The 25,287-nt window shown below is 34.5% G+C and overlaps 1 protein-coding gene across 23 annotated transcripts in view; it reads right to left on the reverse strand.

Annotated features, from left to right (window-relative positions):
• Nucleotides 1–22,769, reverse strand: part of six3a (SIX homeobox 3a) — an 89,045-nt gene extending 66,276 nt beyond the window's left edge. For 4 of the 23 annotated variants that reach the window (XM_087277464.1, XM_087277461.1, XM_087277459.1 and 1 more), the window contains exons 1-4: nucleotides 22,572–22,769; nucleotides 22,336–22,436; nucleotides 21,990–22,158; nucleotides 10,143–10,284 (exon numbers count right to left, since the gene is read on the reverse strand). The gene's annotated coding sequence lies outside the window, so the exon portion shown is untranslated. Of the gene's footprint in view, nucleotides 1–10,142; nucleotides 10,285–14,631; nucleotides 14,700–21,971; nucleotides 22,159–22,335; nucleotides 22,437–22,571 lie in introns of all 23 variants that reach the window. The other 19 variants (XM_087277473.1, XM_087277469.1, XM_087277467.1 and 16 more) reach the window with 10 other exon arrangements.
• Nucleotides 22,770–25,287: the final 2,518 nt, after the last annotated feature.

Below are 25,287 nucleotides of genomic sequence, written 5' to 3' on the forward strand. Positions count from 1 at the left end.
AAATTGGTAATTTGTCTTAATGAGTTAAATTTCATATATTCATATATTTTATACATTCAATATTTTAGACAACAAAATACCAACAGTTTAACTTAAAAAAAAAAAGAGTTCAGAAATCAATATTTGCTGGAAAAGCCCTGATTAGTTATTTTGAGCAATTGCCATTTCAACACCAAAAACAATTTAAAGAACATTGTATTTGAAATTTGGAATATTCTCAAACCTTTACAGAATAAAACAAATATAGTATATGCAGAGCTAATGTTCCTTCCCATACCGATAAACTTGCGGTGAACATGACTTTTTTTTTTCAAACTTATACGGCTTCTTTTACAGCGTTGTGCTGCGTTAACGTGAGACTCTTATCGCGTGATAAAAAAATATTGCCGTTAATATTCTCAAAGTTGGGTTGGGAGCTGGGTCTATTCTACGCAAGCTATGACGACTTTCACCTTGATATTTTAGTGAGGATGTATACCTGACCGGTGAGCCGTCTGACAAAAGTGCCCTACAGAATCAAATCAGCAGGATGCCTGACTTCAACTGTAGTTTGGCAGTTTCACTTTAACATTTCATTCATGCCCCATGACAAACTGGGGTATTAGATGCAAATAAGGAGTAAGGGCTGCTGGGAGTGTTATGGAATTTAGTAACGCACGCCAAATGGGGAAAAAAAACTTTTGCATTTCGCAGTGTGTTTGTGTGTGTGCGGTCCTTTACTGACAGCAGCGTGTGTGGATCTTATCTGATAATATCAGTAGTATCTGGATGCAGCCTTTATGATGCAAGCTGAGATTGCATCACTCAGCGATATAATGACAATATGGCGAAAAGTCCTATGATGGTAATAGTTTGATTGTGGTATTTACTTCAACAATGCCACTAATATACGCTTACTCCACATCTTAATTCCATTTCTGTTTAGTTCAGTTATGACTTTGGACTGTGGCGGAAACAGGAGCACCCGGAGGAAACCCACGCAAACACGAGGAAAACATGCAAACTCCACACAGAAATGCCAACCAGCCCAGCCGGGTCTCAAAGCAGTGACCTTCTTGCTGTGAAGTGACATCGCTACCCACTGCGCCACCATGCAGCTCATGATATACGTTTACACATTTATACTAATATTGCCAATCAAAACAGTTTGTAGACACGCATGCCTTTAACATAACCTGCCACATAATTTGAAATATCAATTTAATTGTGTCTTTTCCAAAAAATCATATCTTTATTGCTCCAGCTCAGCACAGAGCATTTGGAAACGTGACTCTGACAACAGTTCCTGGAGCCAAGCTCAGGTTCAGACCCAGCTGAAAACAAATGCTTGGAATTCACTACATGTGACAGGCCTTGATAGCGATGAGGAGGGATTTCAAAGAGCCAGGGGGAGTTTCTGCTCAGACCACCCTCTCCTCTCCTCTCCTCTCCTCTTCTCAATCATGGTCCAAAAGCCAAAAATATCCTCTTTACACTGACAGAAGGGATCCGTGTTCTACTAATACTTCTTATGGTTTCAAACCTATTCTCATTCTGCTCTTCATTGGGTACATTAACATCAGTAATCTAATTATTTACCTTATACTGAAATAGACAATATTATGATTAAGGTGTTTACTGGAGTCTCTATTGGAATATTCCTGTCATTATCGCATGTCATTACATTCCAACATGGCACCATCAGATGCTTCCGACAGAATTTCACATATCAACATCCAGTTCATCTTCGTGCCATATACAGTTTTAGGTGTTTCCTTTAAAAGCTTCAAGTGCGGTTAATTGTTTGTGATGTGATATGTACAAACAGATTATAGCAGATGCAAATTCTAGCTCAAATCCATTTGTTTTCAAAGCTCTTCTGTTTGCTGTCAAACTGTTGACCACTGTTGTGTGTGGATTCTGTCTCAAAATGTGCTGAAAAGTCCTGTATTATGGTAATAATGTGATTAGGGTGCACTGTCAACAAAATCAGAAGTACTTTTTTTTAGGAAACAAGCTTCAAGGTCAATTAGTTGTATAAACTCACAAAACAATATACTTTGACATCAACCAAATGTATTAAGCTGAACAAACTTTTAGGTAAACTTCCAGTTATATTTGGTAAACTAGAAACCTTTTTTATAATTAGAGAATATAAGAATACAAAATAATAGTTTAAGGTAAGAGTTATGAAAAAAAAATACAATTCTTCCATGGTTTACTCATACTTCATTTATTCCAAAACTGACTTTTTTTCTTTTGAACACAAAAGAAGACATTTTGAAGAAAGCTGGAAACTTGTAACCAATTACATCCATCAAGTCAATGGTTACACCTTTCTTTAGTATATCTTTTTTAGTGTTTAACAGAAGAAAGCAACTCATAAAGGTTTGGAAGGCAGCGCGGTGGCTCAGTGGTTAGCACTGTCGGCCCACAGCAAAAAGGTTGCTGGTTCGAGTCCCAACTGGGTAAGTTGGCATTTCTGTGTGGAGTTAGCATGTTCTCCCCGTAGCGTATGTGTGTGAATGCAAGAATTTATGGGTGTTTTCCAATATTGGGTTGCGACTAGAAGAGCATCCGCTGTGTAAAACATATGCTGGATAAATTAGTGGTTCATTCTGCTGTGGCAAGCCCTGATGAATAAAGAACTAAGCCAAAGGAAAATTAACAAATGAATAAAGGTTTGGAACCACTTGATGATGAGTAAATTTTGCTTTTAAACTATCCCTTTAAGACACTGTAAAAAAAAAAAAAGAAAATATGAGAAAACAAACATTTAAGGCAACCAGATTCAAAAGACTTTTAAGAGTGTTAAACTTAGTATTTTTATTTATTTTTTTTTAAGAATTATTTTTTCGGGGTTTTCACCTTTATTTTTGACAGGACAGTAGAGAATTGACAGGAAAGCATGGGGAGCAGAGAAAGGGGAAGGATTGGCATAGGATTGTGAAGCGGAATCGAACCCTGGTCGCCGCGAGCACCGAAGTGCATGTGTCGACGCACTAACTACACCACTGGCGCCGACAAACTTAGTATTTTTTATACTGCACTTCAATAATGCAGCTAAAATACAGTAGGAAGACCCCGCAATCATTCATTCATTCATTTACTTTTTAGCTTAGTCCCCTTGTTAATCAGGGGTCGCCACAGCGAAATGAACTGCTAACTTTTCCAGCATGTGTTTTACACAGCGGATGACCTTATAGCCGCAAACCCATCATTGGGAAACATCCATACACTCATATACACTATGGACAATTTAGCTTAACCAACTCACCAATAGCGCCTGTCTATGGGCTGTGAGGGAAACCGAAACACCCAGAGATAACCCACACGAACACAGGGAGAACATGCAAACTCAACACAGAAATGCCAACTAAACCAGCCAGGGCTCAAACCAGTGACCTTCTTGCTGTGAAGTGATCGTGCTACCCACTTCGTGACACCCAGACCACACATGTCTAAATTCAATTTGTGATTAACTGTATCCAGATTAAGGTAATCAGAAATTGGTATATATGGCAGTTTCTTAGAGTATTTTCTTAATATCATATAACTGTTGTTGATGTAAACGTACTGAATGTCTTCATGAAAACAGCAGATATAATATTCAAGTAAATGCAGTATTTCCTCAGGGCTGTCTAAATGTAGTTCACTTTGTGAAGCAGGTCACATTACAATTTGCTGAGGAGCTTGATTTTCGAAAACTGCAGACAGAGAGAGAGAGAGGAGAAAAAAAGGAAAAGTAATTTCTGGATCCTTGTTGAAAAAAGGTCAAATGCTTTTTAATGACTGTGTTTTCCGATAATGGCAAACGGGGACGGGCAGTAATAAACTTGCAGATTGGTATCGTGCGTCGCGCACTTAAGCGGAGCGTGGCACTGAGGACTTAATTTACCAGCGACTGTCACTAGGTGTTATTTCTCTATTCCAGATGCTGGTTCTGTTTGCCACAGCCCAGAGCCAATTTAAAGAGAGCAAATACAGAGGTGCGAGAGTGTCTGTGCGGAGATACTGCTATTGAATGATGAATTATAAACAGAAGACTGATATGAACAGTGAGTGGACTGCATTTATTAATATTAAAACTTTTCTAGGATCTAAAGAGAATGACATGGATAAGAGCAAAAGAGAGTGTAAACATAATGATTCTAAGAACTTATTGCTGTATAATTTAGCACTAACATACTGTTTAGCTTAGTTTGTATATGATTAGTTCAATTATATGGACATACTCTAAAATTTTTATTCAAAGTTACATAAATTGTAAAATGCTGCTCCTATTATTATTATTATTATTATTATTTCTAAATAATATTTAATAAATTATTTTATAGGTTGTTGTACGTATGAAGGATTTTAATAATTGTTTAAAACATACATTATTATTATTATTATTATTTTTATTATTTAAAAGTTATTTTAAAAGTAACTTTTTATTTTAAAAGTTACTCTTTGAAAGCACATCCATGCTGATTATTTTTTTTAATGAAATATTTTTTAATCAGAATAAAACATAATAATGTTTATGCAATCTTCCTCAGCAGCTCTGAGAAAACCTATTTTTGCCCAAGTTGAATAGATACACTGGCATTAACATGCATTTATTTAGCTGTGAAGAAGTTTATCACTATTATATTTTCCTCCTGAGAAGCTGTAAACTAAAAGCAGTAGTGTTTGGGGATTTGGATGGCTATCACATATGGCAGAATGTTTCAGTTTATCCTGGGATTTTCACTTCACTTCAGAGTTTTCATTCTACTGAACACTGCAATGTCTAGTAAATCTACACACTGACAGGGTAATTAAAGTGATAAATCTAGTTAGTGTTCAGTAAGCCTCAGTCATCACTTCTAGCATTGACTTACATAGATTACATGTATATATTGTTTTAAGAGTTATGTGATTAACCTGTGATATGAAAAAGATTTTGTGCTAGTTTTTTTTATGTTTTTGTACAAAATGTTATTTTTTATATAATTTAAGGCTTTAAAGAATTTTTGATTAACACAGCAATAATTGCAAAATAACAATTCATACTTTGCTCATATTATTTTTTACTATATAAAACATATTGGGCACCAGTTTCTTGGTGGAAAGATCAATAAAAAAATTAATGAATCAAAAATTATGTTGTTTTTAATCAGTGAGCATTTTATGAATTTTATACAATTGCCATTGCTTCATTCATCCATTTTCCTTCGACTTAGTCTCTACTTGTCAGGGGTCACCACAGTGGAATGAACCACCAACTTATCCAGCATATATTTTACAAGTGGATGCCCTTCGAGCTGCAACTCATACTGGAAAACATCCACACACACACTTATTCACACACATACAGTCAATTTAGCTAACCCAATTTACCTATGGGGCACGGACTGTGGGGCCAGTTTAGTTTATTCAATTCATGTCTTTAGACTGTGGGAAAAACTGACGCACCCGAAGGAAACCCATGCTAACACAGGGAGAACATGCAAACTCCACACAGAAATGCCAACTGACTCAGCTGGGACTCGAACCAGTGACCTTCTTGCTATGAGGCGACAGCACTACCTACTGCACCACCGTGTCACCCCCAATTGTCATATAATATATTAAAAATAATTGTTTTTTCTTTTTTAAACATCAAGAATCTGAAGTATATTAGGATAATCAGAACTGCTGCTGGTTTAAAAAATGTCAGTGAAAGTGGAAAACTATTTTAGTGGAAAGTGGAAAACCGTTACTATATAACATTTATTCATTCATTATGTTTTGGCGTAGTCCCTCTATTAATCTGGGGTCGCCACAGTGGAATGAACCGCCAACTTATGCAGCATGTTTTACGCAGCAGATGCCCTTCCAGCAGCAACCCATCACTGGGAAACATCTATACACACTCACACACATACACAACGGTCAGTTTTTTTAGCATACCCAATTCACCCATACCACATGTCTTTGGACTTGTGGGGAAAACCGGAGCACCCGGAGGTTATCCACTGAACACGAGAAGAACATGCAAATTCCACACTGAAATGCCAACTGAACCAGCCGAAGTTTACCAAGCAACCGAAGCAAGCTTACCAATGCCAACTGAACCAGCCGAAGCTTACCAAGCAACCGCAGTAGCACAGGCGAATGTGCTACTGTGTCACCTACAATATAACACTCATATGTACTATACAAATACATAAAGGTTTAGAACCACTTGAGGGTGAGTAAAGAGATAGTAAATTCTTTTTTTGGCTAAACTATACCTTTAACTTTTTTGTATAATTTACATTACTACACAATACATAGCATGAAATTACTAAAAATCTCAATAAAATTCTTTGTTAAAACTGCAGAGTTGTTAAAACAATTTGAACGTGTAAATGAATGTAAAAAAAACACCTATAAATCGTGAACTATAACCATTTGCTATAGACATTTGCTCTAGGAGCTGTCAAATACTAATAGGTGAAATGTTCCATGAAAGGAGAAGCAACAAAAAAAGCAGAAAAACAGACAAAGCATAACGGAAGTCTGTCTCCCTCGATTGTTCTCCATGACCTCCACCAAACAAGCACTACCACGTGCATTGCAGCTTTTAAGAGCGGTATGAATTTTGAACATTCCCAAAGTGGAGATATTCGACTTAGGAATGCGACTTGCGAATGGATTTTTGTCTTCGGTTCATTCTTAGGTGCGTGATTGCGAATTATTGGCAAAACACAAACACATTCCTTTGTCTATTTAGGCCTCGTTCCATTTGCGGCCGCCACGTTTAGAATTTGCTTCTCGTCGTCGTATGCCAAAACAAGCATTTGTTTAGCTGAGGAGGAGGAGGTTTAATTCAGCCGATCGCCTGAAAGCGTTGGGTTCCTCCTTGAGCTTTTGACAGCGAACTACACTAACATTCTTGGCGGCCTCAGAGGTCTAGTGCATTCCACAGAGAGTGAAATCTGAAGCCAACCTTACAGATCCGTCTATAGTGACGTGGAAGATTTTTTTTTTCTGTCTCCGTCATTATTTTTCTTACAAGCAAGCGCCCCCACCCTTCCTTCAGTCGTGTTCCTGTCCTGAGAGAATTCTCAGGGATGGACAATGCATCCCAAGCAGACCCACTGGACCTGAAGGGCATAACGGTTGGGATGCAAAAGGCCCATCACCACCCCGCTTCAAGCAAGAGAGCACTTCTGTGTCTCAAAGGTGCATTTCAGGGATTTTTGAGGGCTCCAGGAGTGGGGAGCTTTGGACAAGGTAAATAGATGCACTCAGGAGGGAGAAGAGCATCTTCGCTCTTAATTGGGGATCCGAGAGGGGGGAACTCGCTTTGGCACTGTTGCGAGTTGCTAGCGAGCCTTTAGGCGCATCCTCACAATGTGAGGTAATTGGGATTTCTACCTTTGCGAAAGCTGCTAATTTTCCATAGGAAGTGCTAACAGGACCTTTGTGCAATATGTTTTCCTTTTTCCTTCCTCGGAGAGTTACAGGACTGAAGAGCTGGGAATGGCTGGGGCCGCTACCTGAGTGGAGGAGAGCCTCCGTAATGAACCACTTCACATAGTGGTTTACAGGGGGAGAAAGGAGTGAGAGAAAGGCCACAGAAAAGGAAGCCTAATTCTGTGGCCTGAGAAAGGCTGGGGCCACAAAAGGTCTTGTTTAAGGACGTTATTAAGGGTATTCTTCAACCGTGCTTAGTCTTCAGCACCAATGGGCCACTTAGGACAAGTGTACCAATCTCAGTCCCCAATGGAAACAAACTGACGCCATCTGTCAATGTTTACCATTATGGATTTCATCTACCAAATCACATATGCATGGCTTCAATACCGTAATGGTCTTCGCCATTGTCCGGGACCGAGATGTGTTGACCGACTCGTAAAGAAACAGAGCTGAATGTCTCTTCAGTCTTAGTTCTGGCTTGATTGCTTGCGATTGTTTGTCAAGTGACACTATTTTCGTTCAAATGTTGTCAAATGTCTAAGTGCAATTCACAATAATGTCTTTCTGAACACCATCCAAACAGGTCAAATGCAACTTCTCGGTCTTGTAGCATGTTTACATCCTCGGACCATCCAAGATGTAGGCGACTCCTTGAGGCAAACATGAAAGAAGATTTTGAGCTGACACTCAAATGTAAGTCGAAAGGTAATAAAACTGTAACTGTGTTTGTTTCAGAAGACTAGGAGCAAGAAGTATACAATTTGTTTGGCCTGAATGAATTTTTTAACTGTCAAAATCAGTCAAAAAAATAAATCTTTATTGTCCTCCTGAAGAAAACAAAAGTCACTTTTTTTTAAGACAATTACCAGCAAACTTCAAATTTTTGGTCAACTATTCCTTTAAGACAGAGGGGAAACGCATTTTTTCCTGAATCTAAAGAAAGAAGCTGATTCTTTTCTACCTTTTTCTCCCCCTTTACCCACCCGGTCTCTCTCTTTCTCTCTGTCAAACAATGGCCCACCACCCCTTGTCCTGAGTCAGTCCGCTGCCCTATAGGACATTAGGCATTCCTAAAAGTTAGCCCTTCTTCCGTTGTGCTTTTGTATCTTGGTGGCCTAGCTCCAAACGAATGCCAGCAGTATTGTGAAGTTTGGTGGCCTTTGGTTTCTGGGTGTATTATGTTCTGGATGCTTTTCAAGCTTTTTTTTTTAAAGCTGCTCTGATTGGGCTGCTGAGATTATAAAAGCCAAAACTGCAGACACAAGAAACTCTTGCTCTGATGTAAATTGCAAAATACAGTATTGAATGCACCGAAAAAACTGCAAGTCTGGGTTTAGAATATAAAAAACATAATTAGCTATTATGTCACGCAGCAAGGAATATGACTTTCAAATCTTAATTTATACACTCAATTTTTGGTTTCACTCAGTAATTACTAGTAAATTAACCACTGAATTACAAAGAATGTAAAACATGGACAATTCCCAGTACGACATGCTCCAATAATCAAATTTTATTTGGATATTTGAATTGGTTTATAGTTTATAACACTTAAAAGCTTATACTGTAAAAAGTGTGGAAACCGTTTTCTATCAGAAATGTCTAGTATAATAGATACACTCTCAGAAAAAATGGTACAATGTTATACCAAAGAAGGTACAAACCCTTGTCACTGGGGCAGTACCTTTTTATGGAACAAAATTGTACCAGAATTGTACATAATCATTGTTTATGAGAATTGAGAAACCGTTTATATAACCATTGAGAATGTTCAAAAACAGAAAGTAATAAACTCTAATAACACATTTTAGGTAAAAACAGAAATAGTACATTATTAAAAACTGTATAGTATTAATGTGCCAGAATTTTCTGTGACTGTTTTAACATGTTTTGTATCTGCACTATAAATTTTGCAGTTTATTAAACCTGAATGCTTACATTGAAAGAAAATGTGTAAACTATTTTAACTTAGTAACTGCTTGCAACACATTGAATTACTAATAGCTAAATTTGGTGTTCATTGTAAAGCACACTTCAATAATGTTACTCATTTTTTGAGAAATAATTTCACTATTTAATGTAAAATATATATATTTGAAAGGAAAATAAATATTCAGTTTTTTAATTCACAATTTCTAATTCACATTTACTTCACAAGTTTAATTTAATTTGTTCCTTTGTAAGTAATTGTTCGAACAATAGCAATTTTTTTCTGAAATCAGAATCTGCTATTAAATGTCCAAATCAATTCCAAAGCATTGAAGGAGAATGTTGAATTAAACATTACAGTTTTAAATAAGAAAGACTTGGATGTTATTTTCTTGTAAACACTAAGCATTCAACTTTATTTTTGAAATTACAATGACACATGAAATTAAGTAGCAGCACTGAACCAGTACGTTCTTGTAAAAGAGTCCAATAATCTTTGTGTTCATTTCAAAAACATCTCTCTGAAAAGACTCTCTATGGAAGATGTAGTTGTGTTTACAGAAGACCTTCCCAAAAAGCATGATGCAATAGCACAAATAGTGAAATAAAATGTTTCTGTGTTTTTTTCTTCTTCTTTCCCTGACACTCACAAGTTACATAGTGCCAGAGATGTTGCGGTAATGATTGTGTAGATCTTAGAAATGGCTGGTATGACTGCATGATTCTATTCAGCAGTGGAATATGATGATTGTAATTTCACACTGTGAGAGACAGACCGGCACACAGATTGACGGCCAGTGTCACGCTTGCATTAGACTTACTTCAGTGTGAACTGGCGAAACGCTCTGTTCTAGAAACCACTGTCACCGCTCCGCTGCCGAAATGACAAGCGCTCCAAAGAGGACACGACTGTGAATGTGTGTCATCTTTTCTTCTCCCCTCGCAACGTCTTCCTCAATAAAGCTGCGGCGGAGGGAACAAAAGGAACAATGAGAGGAGAGAGAGAGAGAGAGCATACTGTATTATAGAGAGAGAATCTGCGCTGACATCTGAATTACATTTCAGACATGTGGAGAGAGAGAGAAAGCGAGAAATAACCACGTCTCAAATGTTTATTTAACTCCGGCTTTGTCTTGTCACTCACAACTCAGAAGGCACTGCTCAAATGGGCATGTATACATTCAGCGGCTCGCTGATAACTGACAGACTATCTGTACATATTGCAGGTTTGGACGCACAAGTGCCATAGTTGACATTTATATCATTTAACTTTGCTGACATTTTACCCTATTGCTCGGTGTAAGGCACTATCTTCGTATGATACAACTCGCCTTTCACAAGAACGATGTGTCAAAAACGCTATATTTGTATGTAGTTTTGTGTATATATGTATGGAAAGATGTTATCCAGACTCAGACGTTAAAGATGCTGTATTGCATTAAGTAAAATGGCAAAACAGATCATTTTGATTAATACATTCTTTTTTTTCTAGGAAAAAATGTCTTTTGCATTTATAGTAGGTATGTTAAGATTATTATTAGATAGGATTTAATTTCAAGTTTCTATCAATAAACCAGACCTTGAGCATATTAAAATACATTGAGTTAATTAATGTTATTTACTACTTATTTGTGTAATTGCAACAAATAAAAACTATTTTAAGTTACGTTCTTAACAAACTCAGAAGGCACTGCTTAAATAAGCATGGATACATTTAGCGGCTCGCTGATAACTGACAAACTATCTGTACATACAGAAAGAATATCTGTAACATTTTTGTGAAAAGTGTTGTGAAATGTTTAGCAAAAAAAAAAAGATCTTTTGATTTATGTTAAAGGATGTTTTATTCTTTATTGTAAATGAAATAGGTGCATTTACACAAAAAGAAACTCTTTTTAAAACATTGTTAACAAATGTATTTGATATTTTATATTAACTGAAAATAAATAGACGCATTTTGGATATAGCAAAAGGCCTTTAAATAGTTCTTGAAGGAACACATTTGACACTGTTAAGGTAAAGAGTGTCTTGTCACGGTAGTGGTACCTTCATGGATCGAATTTGTACCTTTGATGAAGGTACAATATTGTATGCAGGTTTTAAAAACCAAAGGTGCCTTTTTGTTTCCCATGGTACAAATCATGTTGTTTCTTTGTCTTAAGGTACAATTATGTTCCATAAAATTGTACTGCAATACAAGTGTTTGTACCTTCTTTGGTATAACATTGTACTATTTTTAATGAGTGTAGTTGACATTTATATCATTCAACTTCACTGACATTTAACCCTATTGCTGATGTGTCTAATACAGCACATTTGTATGTAGTTTTGTGTATAAATGTATGGAAAGATGTTATCCAGACTCAGACGTTAAAGATGCTGAATTGCATTAAGTAAAATGGCAAAACAGATCATTTTAATTAATACACTTTCTTTTTTTCCAGGAAAAAATGTCTATCGCAATTATAGTAGGTATGTTAAGATTATTATTAGTTAGAATTTAATTTCAAGTTTCTATCACTAAACCAGACCATAAGCATATTAAAATACATTGAGTTAATTAATGTTATTTACTAATTATTTGTGTAATTGTAACAAATAAAAACTATTTTAAGTTACGTTCTTAACAAACTCAGAAGGCACTGCTTTAATAAGCATGTATACATTTAGAGGCTCGCTGATAACTGACAAACTATCTGTACATACAGAATGTATATCTGTAACGTTTTTGTGAAAAGTGTTGTGAAATGTTTAGCAAAATATAGATCTTTTGATTTATGTTAAAAAATGTTTTATTCTGTATTTTAAATGAAAAAGGTGCATATACACAAAAATAAACTTTTTTTAAAACATTGTTCACAAATGTATTTGATATTTTATATTTACTGAAAATAAATAGACGCATTTTGGATATAGCAAAAGGCCTTTAAATAGTTCTTGAAGGAACACATTTGACACTGTTAAGGTACAGAGTGTCTTGTCGCGGTTGTGGTACCTTCATAGATCAGATTTGCACCTTTGATCAAGGTACAATATTGTTTTTGCAAGTAAAAAAAAAAAAAGTACATTTATAGTAGTTATGTTAAGATTAGTATCAGTTAGGATTGATTTCAAGTTTCTATCCCTAACTCATACCCTAAGTAAGCAATATTATAATACTTTTAGTTAATTAATATTAATCATGGTTGTGTAATTACACAATAATAAAACTACTTTAAAATAAAATGAAGATGCTATATTGCATTAAGTAAAATGGCAAAGCAGATCATTTTGATTAATTAACTTTGCCTTTTTTTCTAGGACAAATCATCTTTAGCAGTTATAGTTATGATTATGACAAATACAGTATAATTACAGGTATCTAACCCTAAACCAGACCTTGAGCATAAAAAGTATGTTTAATCAATTAATATCATTTAGCACTTATTTGTGTAATTACAGGACAACAACACCATAATCAAAACATCCTTAAAAACAAGACATACTATATTTTCTGGACAATAAAACAATTTTTTTGGATTAATTTACTACAGTGTTACAGGAAAACAGATATAATATAGATATTTGTAAGGGAACGGATAAAGAAAACTTATTTGTATGTAGTTTTGTGTATATATGTATGGAAAGATGTTATCCTCGGACGTTGAAGATGCTGTACTGCATTAAGTAAAATGGCAAAACAGATTATTTTGATTACTACACTTTTTTAAACTGTTTTATGATTAATTTCAAGGTTTTTAAATATTCTTAAATTCACAAGGCACTGCTCAAATAAGCATTCAGCGGCTCAATGAGAACTGCCAGACTATCTGTACACATTGCAGGTTTGGACACACACGTGCCATATTTGAAATTTATTTCAATTAATCTTATTGATATTTACTCCTGTTGCTGGGTATGTAAGGCACTAGCTTTGTATGATGCAACTTGCCTTTCACCAGACTGTGATGTGTCAAAAAAAACATTGTTCAAATGAACTATATGGAGATGTTTTGTTTGTTTGTCTAGTTATTTTAAGATTAAATATTTACATTACATGAACTTACTATTGTTAAAACTGCAAATTGTATATTATCATTTCACTCATTTAGTAAGTAAATTTACTTAATTTAATTATTTAGTACATATGTGTAATTACACAATAATAGCACTAATTTATATAAAATATAACCAAAACATCTATGAGACCATTTTAACACAATAAAATTGTTTTGTTTTATTACATTTTTAATGGAACAATAACACTTATTTTTCTATCAGTAAGATGTATCATGCTATATCCCAGTTTTTAAACACGTGATTTTAAAGCTGTTTAGATATGAAAAAGATGAAAAAGATAAAGCAAAAATTAAAACTATTTTAATTGATTGTCTTTACAAATAAAACAGATCACACTTTGCTTAAAACTAAATAAATCTTATTTTAAGCTCAAATTCTTTCTCGTGATATGAAATCTAGTTACTGTACATTTTAGAGATTTAAAAAAACATATTGAAGTCATATCTTATGCTTTACTGATTCCACAGTAAATATTTCTTCTTTAAGGATTTTTAGATATTTGTGGAAAAATAAGATCAAATTAAAAAGAAACATTTGTAACTACTAAACCCCTAATTTTGTTAGCCAATGTGATAATGAGACAATATCATGCATTTGAAGAGAATATAAACACACTAAAAAAAAAATTTAAAATAAGTGTTAAAAAATAATATTTTTTGTAAATGTGGATAATGGCTTCATATATAAAAGAATGTCAATTTAAATAGTTTTTTTCCTACTGTTTTTCATACTAAGCATTTTACATATAAACATCTACATAACTTTAAAAAATAGATAAAATTTTAGTAGTAAAATAAGATTCTCTACCAATATATTTTTACCCACAAATACATACTAGGCATGGGACGATACGTTTTCAAGGTATACCACAGTTTGGAAAAGTCAAGGTTTTAAAACCGTCAAAACTTTCTGCAATACTGTTCCTAGGGTATGTGTAAGATTTTTATCTACGTTTTTTTTTTTTTTTTTTTTTGCTTTTTGTGACAACAGTATCTCCAGCAGAAAAGATATCCAAAGATGCCGTGTTAAATTATTTAAAAAAAACATTTTAAATAAAACATTTTGAAATAAAAGACAGTAGAAGTCAATGCTTCAGTTGAATTATTTAGCCTGTAATGTTTACAGTACCAAAACATTTTACATGTTTCTCGAAATAAAGTATATTGTGTTCAAAAAAGGGAAAAGTTTTTGCTTTTTACCCAGACGTTTAAAAAAAAAAAAAAACATATTTTAGAGCAGTAACCACAATACCATGAAACCATGATGTTTTCATCCAAGGTTATCATACTGTCAGAATCTCATACTGGCCCATGCCCAACCTGTACAAGATGAATTAAAATGAAATTAGTTGAAAACAAAAATATGACTTACTTGTTGAGAAAATAACTTAACATTTACCACAAGAGACATTTACTTTTACATAAAAAAAAAAATACATTTAAAAACTAGCAGCAGACAATATCACTCAGTCTTCCAGAAATTAACTTCAGTTATATTTAAGTTATATTCTATACAAATCAGTTGTAACTATGCTTTTAAAAGTAAATTTAGCTCGCTTTCAAGAATGTTTGAATATTAGTATGAAAAAAAATATAAAAACATTCTTGCAGTTTACCCATAATAGCTCACGCACACCATGCTCTGCTCTGACTGTAAAATGTTGTAAATGTCCTATAATTGCAAAAACGACATCAAGATTTCTTTTATTTTTACTTGTTGCCAATTTGTAAGCAGCTTACATTGCTAACAAGTTCTGAATTCATTTCAAAATAAAGTTGCACATTCCCGCACCCCTCTTTACGTTTAAGAATAACATCGACTGAAATGATAATCCTGTGCACATATACGTGAGCATGTGTCTTGTGCAGTGTGACTAAAATGGCAGGTTTGGTGACACTATATCACAGCACAGCAGGGCCAAATTATCGTCTAAATGAATAGGGGTTATGAGTGTGTTACTCTGACAGACACAGCCTAACACACACACACACACACACACACGGATGCATGCATATACTCTACATGCCAAAGACCAAACGCCTGACATCTCACCCTCATATAACCTCATTACAACCTTTCAACAAGAGGTTAGAGCCCTAAAGCATACACTTAGTGTGCTTTGATGGTTCTGGACCTCAAAGTGACAGTCAAACAGCCTCTCGCTATGCAGCTCGCGCTTCTCTCTCCCTCACGCTTTCCCTCCGCACTTATTTGGGAGTAATTTTATGTGCCAGCGTGGCACATAATACACTTTTAATGGACAACTAATTCTCTGCCATTAATTTGTCAACATGATTACTGGATCTGCCGTTTCAGCGCGGCAAAGTCTGGCTTCCTTTTAAGTATATACGAGACGTTAATGTGTTTCTATTCAGGTTTACATCAAGGGACGTCAGAGATTTACATAATGCGACCATTGAGGTCCATGACAGCCTGCTTTCCCCCTCGAGTTCACTTTTCTCACTTGATTCCCACAAAAGGCTTCAGCATTTTCAGGCTTCGCCCAGCTGAATACTGTCATTTTTTTCCCTTTCTGAACTTAAGAAGTGAGTGGAGGTTGGATAGCTGGGTTAAAAGGAATAAGGCGTGAGAGAATAACCTGTTTGGTTACAACAACACAAATAAGTGTGTATACTGGTTTAAGGAGGTTAAAAACAAAATGCAGCCCATTTGGTAATTTTACTCGTAGGAAAACGTGTCAAGCAGTGCAGTGGTGTAGTGGGTAGCACTGTCACCCCACAGCATGAAGGTCACTGGTTCGAGCCTCGCCTGGGTCAGTTGGCATTTCTATGGCTGCATTTACACTGCAGATCTTGATGGTCGATTCCGATTTTGTGACTGTATTCGATTTTTTTGATAACCTGCTTACAACATCTTGTATCTACTTGTCTGCATTTACATAGCACACAACAAAGGAGCAATGACCAGGAAAAAAAGAGCGGGCGCTGAATAACAGCTGATAATTAAAGAGTGCTCTTTTCTCTATTCCTGTATGTAGTTCGCAGCTTTTGACAAGCTGTTTTACTATAGTTTATGACAGAAAGGTTCTCATTTGTCCATCTTCTTTTGATATAAAGGCCTTTTTAAAACTTTAAGCATCTTAATGTAATGTCCATAGTGAGATTTATGCAAGTGATGTATGCACTAGTTTTATATTAGTTTATTCTGGTTACGTGGTGGACATTGCGCTCTCTCGCTCTCGTTAACATGCTTATACATGTGCTATATGACAATATAAAAGTTGTTTAAGTCCTTGTGCGTGAGATTTAAGGTTTGGGACTCTGTTTAAGTCTGTACTAAAATGAAAGTGTAAGACTTGAAAAGTCCAAAGTCCAAAGACATGCACTATAGGTTAATCGAGCAAGCTGAATTGTTCCTAGTAGATTGTATGGGAGTGTACGGGTGTTGCCAAGTGATGGGTTGCAGCTGGTAGGCCATACGCTGCGTAAAACATATGCTGGACAAGTTGGCGGTTCATTCCGCTGTGGTTACCCCTGATTAATAACGGGACTAAGCCAAAAAAAAAAATGAAAGAAAAAATGTATCAAATGGACTTTGAAATATTAAAAGAGCAAAAAATTACTTAAAACTCAGTCATAAGGAATTAAATTAATCCCAATTTGCACAATTTGACAGCTTCCCAATTCCCATTAAGGGCTTTTAAATAAATATTTATAGTTTGTTTACACTATTTATAAGATCTTATTATGTATAATTTTAGATTGATGGTTTATACAGTGCCTACATGTATTTGCTCACTTGTCATAAAAATAAACTGAATTTAAATACATAAAATTTCCTTGTAAATTATTAGGCAAATATTTACCCAATCTATAGAGTAGGACCTAGTTGCCAGATCCCATGAAAACCTCTGGCCCAGCGGTGCCCAAAAATTTCTTATAAAAGGCCAAAAAACCAACATAGCTTAGGGCTGTGAGCTGAAGTTAAATTAATCAAACTGTATTACAAAGTTGTCCTGTAATTTCCTAATTAAAAAATATATATATTTAAAAATAAATAGAAAGCTTTACTTTAATCTCATTAAATGTATTGAATTGAATGTATTTTCTTTTTACATTTTATAATTAACTTATTACGTTGAAAACAAACAAATCCATTTATAACACAATGAACATTCAAATAAATCTCATTAATTTACAACATTTAATTTAAGCTTGCTTTTTGTAGCTCAGCAATAAAACAAACAAAAGATTACATTAAATTAGACATGGAATGGCAAGCCAGATCATAGGTTAGCATGGGCCAATTTAGGCCTGCGGGCCCTACTTTGGGCATCTCTGCTCTAGCTTATAGCCAACTCAAAATTTAACCAAATGGAATGAAAATCTGCTGAAATTTCTATTATTTTTATAAGCTAAACATTTTTATACAGTACTTTTAAAATTTATAAGGCCATCTGTCATAAGAGAAACTATTCTATTCTAGAAAATATTGCTTAATAAGCTTGCTTAAAAAAAACTTGTCATTTATTAGGCAGAGTAAGAATTTAGATTTTCATTGGCTGTGATGTAAACCTTTTTTTAAGTGACTTATCCCGAAAAGAAAAAAAAAAGGTAAAATGTTTTAGTTGCATGAGTTAACGGATACAGAGCCTATATAGTAGATCATCACACCCTATAAAAATCTATACCTTTACTCACATTACATCCAGCTTTCAAAAGGGCTTGCAGTTAAAGTTGTAGAACGGCACAGGTTAGGAGAAGGCTACAAAAACATTTCAAAGACTTGGAAAGTGATCATTAAATGTGATTTGATTTTAGGTTGTATGACAAATAAAATAATTATTTCAAAGGGGCAGGGTGATTTTCTATATTTTCTTTTTTTACTCAGATCTTTAAAATCATATAAACTAGAAATTCCGAGGGTTCAGTCAAAGCAGAATGAATCCGCCTTCAGCTACTACGCCCCCCGCTGCTGGAATTAGCTTCCAGAAATGATCAGATGTGCTCCAACATTAGGCACAGTCAAAACAAGACTGAAAAAACATCGGTTTAGCTGTGTCTTTACTGAATGAGCTCTGTGCTATATCCGACAGATCGCACTCTTGTCTTTCTTTTAATTTTCGTTGTTTTATATCCTGATGTAACACATTTTAATCTGTTTTTAATTACTTTTATTACTTGTTTTTATTTTCTTATACGTGTATTTTTTATTCCGGTTTATGTAAAGCACTTTGAATTGCCACTGTGTATGAAACGTTCTATATAAATAAACTTGCCTTGCCTATAGGCACTGTATATGCTGTCATATCACAATATATCATATCATAGTTTTTATATCAACATTTAAAGAGCATCACAAAAAGCCATGCACAATTCTACAATGGAAGCCAGTCTTATGACTAGTGAATCAACTCTGCATAAACATGCAGTGAGAACATCAGCACAGGAAGTTGCATTTGATCCAGACCTCAATAGACAGGTCACAGCTTCACACAAACCCCCAAACTCTCTTCACCATCCAGTTCCTTCTGGCAGGAAGTTTACGAGGCAACACAGTGAGAGGTAAAAAAAAAAAAATCCTGTGCTGGCTCTGTTCCATTCTGCATATACAGTATATAGTAGACTGTCATCAAAGCACACGCGATTGTTTTTGCCGGTTGTTGGACATTTCCTTATGAGCAAGCTTTGATGTATAAGAGCAGGCTGGAGTTGACAGACAGGTCAAACAGAGGAAAACACGCTTTTCTTTCAGCATATTCCTGCTTTGTGTTTCTCAGATAATATAATACCAGAGTCAGAATTAAATTCGGTCCTCATTACGAAGTTAAAGAATTATAATAGATCATTTACATATTAACTAAAAAAGGTGTAGACTGAAGGTGCCTTACATTTTTTCATTGGCAAGGCAGGCTTTTTTATTTACTTTTTATATAATTTTGAAAAAATAACTTTTTCATGTAAATATGGAAAGTGTAATTTATTTGTAACTTTAAATGCACTGTGCAAGGATCTTTCTGATTAAACAGTTTGATTTTGCTTATTCTATGTATAAAGTTTTATTTTGATTATTTTAGCTAGACTTTTTTATACAGTGCTTATCAAATGTATACACAAGTATGTGAGCAATTGCAAATCCCCCCCCCCCCCCCCCCCCCAAAAAAAAAAACAAAAAAACAATGCTAATCAGTAGAGGTGTGAACCTACATGGTTGTCACGCTTCGGTTCGGTTATGATTATCATGCCACCGATTCGGTTCAATTCGATGTCTTAGTGCATCACAGTGCATTGACTGTTTTCCACACACAATTTAAAATTTTACTTCACAGAACAACCATTTTTGTATTCAAATGTATAAATATATTTATATATTATTTGTAATAAAATGTTGTCCTTTAATACAAACAGTCACATATATGTACTGTACCTTTAAAAATACAACATGAGCATTTATAGCAAATAAACAAATGTAAATATCCTGCTTGCTTTCTGAGTCTTGTTGAGTGAGTTCTTACACAGTTTTGCATGAAGTAGTTGAAGAATTGTATTTACTCACGCTAACCTCCCTCGCCATAGTAAGCTACTGCAAAATAGCGCATATGAGATAAATGAAGTCAGTACGTAATAATCAGTTATGATCTATTACAGAGTATTTTTACAGTACTGTAAAATATAAGCCTACACAAAAAATAGAAAGGGTTTTGCTGTTTTGGTGACTTTTTTGACGTTTACAGTTAAATACATGGAACTAACATCAACATTTGTGTTTGTGATAAAAGAAATACATTGAATATATTAGTAAAATAATAATAATAATAATAATTTATTTCTAATTGTTTTTTAAATAAATATTTATTTTTTTAATAAAATATAGCTTTAGATATACATGATGATTTCGATTTAAAATACGAATGATGGTTTAAAATAATCCTTGTATAAACAAATTAGTTCTTTAATTACCAAGAAAGCCCATAATTCTGAAAAATGATAATTAGATATGTAGCCTAATCATTTAAAATGGCTCATGATCCATGATGAGAGAAGCATGCTCCAATATAACATATTCTACAAAATTTATTTATTTGTGCTGACAGGGTTTAACATTGACATTAATAATTTCAGATATTTTTCCACAAAAAAGCATTTATTATTAGAAGTGATTGTTGTTTATCATTAATAGGTAATAGGCAGCTTTATTATATTTTTTATTAACAAGTACCACGTATTCCATAAGATCAATAAAAATACGACATGTAAATCTACATGTATCTGGCGTCAAGCTGGAAAGAAAATCATAGACACATTTCTCTATTTCTTCTCTGTCTAACTGACTGATTATCGAGGACTTTTATATGTAATTCATAAAGTTGGCACTGCTTTTGTGCTAGAAATCTACCGAATTTGGTTAATCAGATTTGAAGATGTGCAAAGAGCTGAAAGCTGAGAGTACAGTATTAACTGGCAGCTGAAAGCACGACCAAATTAGACAAAAATATCTACCAAAAAGGGGTGACAGAACATTGAATGAGGACTGGGACATTTAAATTTTGTAAAAATAAATAAATAAATAAATAAATAATGAAAATAAAGTTGAGCATTCACAGATTTCATGAAGGCGAAGTTATGCAATAGATTTTTAAGACGAGGCACAGTGTGACAGGCGAAAAAACATCAGCTCTGCTTGTTGAGAGTGGGTAGACGTTATCAATTTGAAAAGCGGTGGGAACCCAATTAACAGCATCAAACAGCTAATTAGCATGAGCTGTGTGAGTTAAACTGCAATAAGACCTGGCTGTATTTTATGAGTTAAGTCTGGATACATTTTCTGTAATCCGAGCTTCGAAGTGTGGCATAATCTGCTTAGAAAAATACCCAAGCAGGAATTCATGCGCCAGACAAAGGGCTCGGGTTCAGGATAACATTACAACCTTCTGACTCTCATTACATTACATATAACAAAACGAAGTCATTTTTGTCAGTTTGTTAAAAGAAATTAAAACGTGAGAATAATTATGAAAAGTTGTTTTGTATAAAATGTAGTAGCAATTTGATTAACATTTAAGACGAGTGAGCTGTGCCAACAAATGACAAAAATACCCTATAGGCTCTGAACTGGGTGTTGTAACAATGAAACCAAGTATAATAAAGCTTGAATCAAACCAACACCACAAGCAAAAGCTCACATAACAAACTAAAATGGTTCCAAGAGAGCAAAGTAAAGCATATTTGCATTGTTGAAATAAGCAACTGCTTAATCCCAGTAAAGTCCACTCAAAATTAAATTAAACTTCCTGAAAATAAATCCAAGTGTGTTCCGGGATGATATACACGCTTAACAAGAGCTATGCATTACATTTAGTTTCTTTGGAGAAAATATTATAAATTCAGAATGTTATAATTGTAAAAAAAATAAATAAATTAAAAAAAAGGTGAAGGATATATTTTATATATATTTTCGTGGATATTTTCATAGAAAGACTCTAAAAAAGTAATTCTTTGCACAAAAAAGGTCACAGTGATACAGAAATAGGTCACTACAGAGCTTATATCAATTCGTTGGCATTCAAATTTAATCAATGAATTTCCACACATGGTAAAAAAAAAAAAGGGTTAGGACAAATTTTACTTTACCCTACTTCTGAAGCTGACCTTCATACTTTAGGATCATGATGATTGATTGCCTGCTTCCTTGGTCTTAGACAGGTAGCAGATAGATAGGCTTCGGGACTTCCAGTCATCTCTCCTTGAGCCCAGTTTAGGCCTTCATGGACACTTTTCATCCATACACCGTAACCAAACCATGCCTTTGAAAACAAAGCTGTTGAATAAGCATATACTTAAAATCAATGACACTTCTTTCTTCCACATATGTAAAGTACACAAATGATCAAAGTCTTGAACGTTATTTAAAATATAAATTCAGACGGTATATAATTCTAAATTAGGATATCAAAATATTGAATAAATAGCCAATAAAAAATCATAACATACTCACTAATATTTGTGTGTAACATGTTGATAACTAAATTGTTTCACATAAGAGTTAACGTTACATGAATCAGGCAAATTACTCGGTATTGTCCATTCAAAAGGTAACTGTTGAAAATGTCGAGATGTTTACTTTACATCACTAGATTATGCTGTTGGTCATCTATCTAACATTTCTATTTTACATAACGTACAGCTGCCAAACATTAAAAGAGTCAAAATTCAAATATTTACGTTAATTACCTCGCTTTCTTTCCGCTTTTTAACACTTCATCCGCGTTTTGCTTTTGTAAACTGTAAAGTCCGCCTAACGTTATACGTTACTTTAATTACTTTGGCTGTCTAAAGTTACACGTTATATGTCAAACAGAATCAGTATATTTTAGGTTTATTGCTAAATGTGCAAACGTAAACATATTAACCGATTTTGCGAGAGAGACTAGATTGATGGTGGAGTGGGAGGGGCTAAACGTAATTTTTTGTGCCGTAAAGTATTATGGGTATTGTAGTTTTTCACATAAATTCCACTATTAAACATTGTTTGACCAATAATTAAAAATTGATTCAAACATATGAGTTCGTGAAAAGCGTACACAATTACTTAACAACCTCAGAGCTCACAACAGGTCTGTCTTCAAAGGTTTAACAGTTAGGCCTATTGTAAAAAAAAAAAAAAAAAAAAAAAAAAATAGGCCTATTCACTAATGGAGAAATTAATAGTTTCTACTTTTAGTAGGCTTGTAACCAAGGATGGGTAGTATGATACATTTATTTCAAAAATAATTAATTAAATAAAGATTAAATAATTAATATTGTGTTAGAACAGTGTTTGATAGGGCTGATGGAAATGGCTAAATATTTTGTATTAATACACTTTAGTGTCTTTGTGTTTTTGTACTTATAAAATACTGTAAAATACTTTGTAAAAAATCTACATCTACTTTGAGTGTTGAAGAGTTCAATAGCAAAAAAATACTATAAATATCTGAAAATATCTGTGAACAAAAAATTGAAATTCACTGTTTATTTACCACCCTTTAAAAATATTAAGAGGATGGCAAGTTTAATGGCCATATTTGCAATCAAACATTGTTTACTTCAAGTCAGTTTAATGGTGAAGGGATTGATCGAATAGGTCTAAATGCTGGAACATTTGCAAAGAAATGTCATGCTCCTTTGTAAAAAAATTTTGTAGTATTTTTAAAATACAAAATACTGTATTATATTTTGATACACATTGTAACTGCTGTATTTTTTATTTTATTATACCCATAAAATGTATTTGGTATTTAAATTTAAAATAAATTCAATGTAGTTTTGCCCAACCCTGCTTGTAACCTTGCACTCTGTTGACCATCTATCATTTTGGTGTTCATTAACTAAGTAATTCTAACAAGAAAACAGAGCACCATGTAGTCATTCATTGTGTTTTTGGATTAGTCCTTTTATAAATCAGGGGTCGCCACAGCGAAATGAACCGCCAACTTGTCCAGCACATGTTTTACACAGAGGATGCCCTTTCAGCTGCAACCCAACATTGGAAACTCTGTATTGGAGTGTAAAGTTAAAATAGTCTCTTGGGTAACAATTTAATCTTTTATTTATTTATTTTTTTGTTACGGTCCTGAAGATTTTTAGCCCCACTTTTTATTTTTTATTTTATTTTTTTTTTTTCTGTTTAACGGGTTAGTTTTAATAATTCATTTCTAATAACTGATTTATTTTATCTTTGCCATGATGATAGTAGGGGCGACGCTTTGGTGCTGTGGGTAGCACGTTTGCCTCACATCAAGAAGGCCGATCGGTCGCTGGTTCGATCCTCGGCTCAGTTGGCATTTCTGTGTGGAGTTTGCATGTTCTCCGTGCGTTTGCGTGGGTTTCTTCCGGGTGCTCCGGTTTCCCCCACAGTCCAAAGACATGTGGTACAGGTGAATTGGGTAGGCTAAAGTGTGTGTATGTTTCTTAGAGATGGGTCGCAGCTGGAAGGGCATCAGCTGCGTAAAGGCTTGCTGGATAAGTTGGCGGTTCATTCTGCTGTGGCGACCCTGGATTTATAAAGGGACTAAGCTGACAAGAAAATTAATGAATGATGACAGTAAATAATATTTTACTAGATATTTTTCAAAACACTTCTTTACAGCTTAAAGTGACATTTAAAGGCTTAACTTGGTTAGTTTAGGTTAACTAGGCAGATTAGGGTTATTAGGCAAGTCATTGTATAATGACTAAATTCCGAAAAATATATTAAAAAATTCCATGATTTGTTTAAACATGAGAAAGAAAAAAAACAAAGGGGGGTAATAATTCTGACTTCAACAGTACATGCAAATTGTTTACAAGATTAAATGAAACATACAATTTTAAATTAAACAGCATTTTCGCGAGCAAAATCCTATAACCTTTATTTAAAACTTTTTAAAAATCCTTTTTTTCTCTACAGCCTATGAGATTTCAGTGTGCCCATCCATACAATATATAGGTTTTGCTGATGTATCTTTGTCTGTCTGGGGGTAAGTGGTGCGCATTGCTGCTTCATTGCCCTCCAGGCTTAGCAGGCCACTTGTGAGAGAAAAAAGCTTGTTGACCAATCGCTGCAGTTGCCAGAGTTCAGAGGCGTTCACATAGTCGCCTTGACGACTAAGAGAAACCAGAAGAACTTCATGGCACCAGAGCCAGTTCAGCTTGTACAGAATGAATGAAACTGCCCATTCAGAACACATACATGGAGAACAGAACCATTGTGTGTGTGTGATGCTCACATATACAAGATGCCAGGTCAAAACTGCCCACCCACTCCTTCATGTAGACTGCATACTAATTCAACATTATGTGCCACCAATCAACTCCACTGAGTGCATTTGCTTTCACAAAGCCTCTACCTCTCGAGCGGTTTGGATCGTATCCAAACGGCTTAATGTCAAATCCAGGTGGAGGATAGGATAAGTCAGTTTGATGGAGA

This window comes from Danio rerio, chromosome 13 (genome assembly GCF_052040795.2).
Source record: "Danio rerio strain M-AB ecotype USA chromosome 13, GRCz13ab, whole genome shotgun sequence".
Lineage (NCBI taxonomy): Eukaryota > Metazoa > Chordata > Actinopteri > Cypriniformes > Danionidae > Danio > Danio rerio.